This window comes from Dipodomys spectabilis, unplaced genomic scaffold (genome assembly GCF_019054845.1).
Source record: "Dipodomys spectabilis isolate Male_0828 unplaced genomic scaffold, ASM1905484v1 ptg000250l, whole genome shotgun sequence".
Classification (NCBI taxonomy): Eukaryota; Metazoa; Chordata; class Mammalia; order Rodentia; family Heteromyidae; genus Dipodomys; species Dipodomys spectabilis.
Window position 1 is genome coordinate 2,105,141 of NW_024870927.1, and position 3,919 is coordinate 2,109,059.

Here is a 3,919-nt window from a genome sequence, read left to right on the forward strand (position 1 = left end):
GAGGATAGGGGAACCCTACTGCATTGTTGGTGGTAGTGTAAACTTGTTCAACCACTTTGGAAAGTGGTTTGGAGGTTCCTCAAAAGACTTCACATAGAACTCCCCTATGACCCAGCAGTCCCCCTTTTGGGCATTTACCTTGAATGATCCCAAAGAAGATCAAACTAAAGCTCCCAGCACAACTATGTTTATGGCAACATTATTTACCATAACTAAGCTTGGAACCAATCCAGATGCCTTTCAGTAGATCAAGAAATTGTGGTATGTATACACAATGGAACTCCTTGCATCCATCAGAAAGAATGACATTTCCCCATTGTTGGAAAAAATTATATTAAGTGAAGTTAGCCAGGTCCAAATATACATAGGCCCCATGGTTTCCCTTATTGGAAATAAATAGTATATGTCTGAGATAAGCAGAAAAGGTAAGATTCGTTGATGTTATGTGAAATGTACTCCAAGATAAGTATTCAAATATTTTTTCTTTCATGCGATTGTTTCTAACATATTTATAAGATGAATTTTTGTTGCTTTGTATGTCCTTCCCCCACGATATAACTGTTTTCACTTTATTTTATATTGGTATAATTTGTGGAGGGGAATAGAAAAAACAAATCATTTAATAAGGAATAGAGTTGGACCCATTATAACAATGAGATGTACAAGATGTTATGTCGAAAAACGAACTGTAAAACTTTCACAAGGAGGGGTATAACGCGGGGTGGGGGGGAGGCAGAAGTGGTGAGATGGAAAGGGATAGAAAGGAGAAACAAAGGAGGAGGCAACAATGCTTGATAAGAAATTTACTGATTATCTTGCCCATGTAATTGTAACTCCTCTGTATGGTATTTTCAGAATAATAAAAGAAACCTTCCTACCTATTAATGGTATACGAATTCTATATGCTTAGAAGGGTCTTTTTATTTTCACAGCAATCTTTGGCATACACAGACAGATCATGGACTATATGAAGATAACAAATTTCTAGATGCTTGCCAGGAGGAGTAAAACCTATAGTTCCCCCCCCCCCCCCACCAGAGGCTTCCCTTTTCATGAAAGAAATATGCTGCTTGATGCAGGATTTCATAAAATTACGTTGCTAGGAAGAACTTAAACACTCATCCAACATTACAGAGTTGAGGGAGATGAATTGATCTCCTGAAAAATTTACTTTTGTGTCAAATAAATGCAGGCTGCCATAAAGAGAGTAGACTTCAGAGAAACATGGTGAGTTGTACGTAAATAGGTGATTAGTTGATTTTGGTAATTTGTGAACTAATACAGGGAAATAAAGTACAGCAAAGTAAAAAAATAAAGAACTCTGCATTGAAATACTCATTTGTGTGTGTGCACACACGTGCCTGTACACACACGTGCATCATGTTCATGTGCTCATGCATGCATTCATCATTCCTGCTCTAAGCATCTGTGCCCAAGGATAGTGGTCTACCACTTGAGCCACTGCTGCACTTCTGTTTTTTGGAGATAATCACATGTTTTTTTCATGATTGGACTGGCTTTGAACAGTGCTCTTCAGATCTCGACCTCCTGAGTACCTAGCTAAGCTAATTCACCCTTTGAGTAACTAGATAAATTCTGTCTGTCCTCTATGCTTCACTGCCCTTTTATTCTTTTTCTGAGGTAATCACAAGCCTGTCATATATATGTCTAATTGCTTTAAAAATACGGTTACTGCTTGGCACCATGGGCTCCAATCTGTCCTCTTAACTACTTAGGATCCTTGAGAACAAAAACCACGACAAATTTTAGGGGAGTTCCTTCTCAATCTATACCTGGGTGCATTGGATCATTTCCACCATCCTGCACTATCTAGAGACTAAGATTGGAAGGACTGCAGGATCCAGGAAGCTAGATAATTTGGTGTGCAACTCTGATGCCATTGATGATGGGAAGGATTAAAGGACAGATCAGGTGCGTGTTGTTGTGGAAAGGGAACCCCTATCCTAAAATTAACTACTGATATAATGCCAGCCTAGCAAGAACAATACCCCAAGTTGAAATCCTCACAATTTTCCAAAACCAAAATAAGTACATAAATTAACATCCCAAAACTTAGTACAATCTGTTCTTTGCTCTAATATCATCTTCATCTGGTTATCATATTATGTGACAGAATAGTTTCTTCATTAAACTTATGATATATTTTAAAAACCTGGAAAATTCTTTCTCACTTATTAAGTGCAAACGAATGGCATATTGCCTCTTTTCTTACATATTTGACTGCCACTAAAAATCCATCCAATGATTATTACAGTAATATATTCTGATTTATTACTTTATTTGTAACAGGTTTTAAACATTTGCTTTTCTGCTGAAGTTTAAGTATTTAAATAGTATCATCAAAGTATATTCTTTGGTTACTTGGGGAGTTTTTTTTATAAAGTTTTTAACTAATGGCTTCTAAGAATTCTTAATTGTTATATTATTGTTTTATTTTTAATTTCAATATAATTTTATTGTAAAGGTAACGTACAGACGGGTTACAGTTACATAAATAAGGTAATGAGTACATTTCTTTTGAAAGGAACATGGCTATCTCCTCCATCAATTTTTTTTTGTACACTCAAAAAATTACTGATGCTTTTGCTGTTGGTATTGTTCAAATGTACTTTTGCTTTCTTTGTTCACGCATTTTTATTATAAAATTGATATAAAAGGGTTTACAGTTACTTGAGTAAACTAAAGAGTACACTTGATTTTATTTTCTATATTTAAAATTTTGATGTTAATTACTTTTTTCTTGTTTTTTTAAGATAATTCTTTTTTCAGAGTTGTAGGATTAGTTAATTTCATTTTGCATGATTTTTACACATGTATATTATTCACATATATGCTACTTTTAAAATATTTAACATGTGAACATTTAAAATTATTTTGTTAATTTTTATATGGTTGGTGAATTTAAATGGATTGATTTTCTTATAGTTCTAAACATATTTTTCCAGGTAACAAATAATTACCGTATTTTCAAGAAGCACATACTATATTAAGAAAGACTTCATTTCTTGGTCACTTTTTTGTAAATATTTGAATTATAAAAACACTTGAAAATTAAAAAAATACTTGTAAATAGTTGAATTAAAAAAAAGTTTGAGCTGGGCATGGTGATTTGTCGCTTCCGTTTTCTACCTATGGTAAAAACTGCAAATAGGGTTTGTAATTTGGGAGAGCCTGAGAAACTATGAGACCTTATCATAAAAATATCCAGAGTGAAATGATTAGAGATATAGCCACCCATAGCGAGATATTGCGCACCTGGTTATCATATTCTAAATCTTGAGGTTTAAACACCCGTAGCATTAATCTTTTGTCAAAATTAAAGGATACATGTTTCAAAATGTTTATTATTTACAACATATTTGCAAAGGTTCTTATGTCTTCTATTTCTTAATTTTCAATTTACTTAATATATAAAAATCCAAGTATATTGTGACTATTTGATTTCTACTAAACATTTAAATAGTACGAGCAATGTTATGATATCATATTTTAACCTATTTTTATTATTTGTGATAATTTCCTCTATTTAATATCATAATATTAATATTATAAATGTGTGTATGTGGTATGTGTGTGTATGTGTGTGTGTGTGTTTGTGTGGGTTTACGTGGTTTTTGTGTGTGTGTGCTTTGTGTGTACTTTGTAATGCTTGGGAGATCACACCATTATTTCACATATGCTAGGCCAAGATTTTACTACTAAACTATACTGTGTAGTTATAATGTAAATAGTGTTTTAAATTATGACTTTTAAATATTCATTCCTAGTATGTTTTTTCAAAATTATATATGATTAAATGTAATCCATTTTCTATCCACGTTAGCAATTTTTATTGTTTTTTTTGTTATTTAGAATATTTCCACTGCTTTTTCACTTCCAAATTCTTGTGTTTGTTATT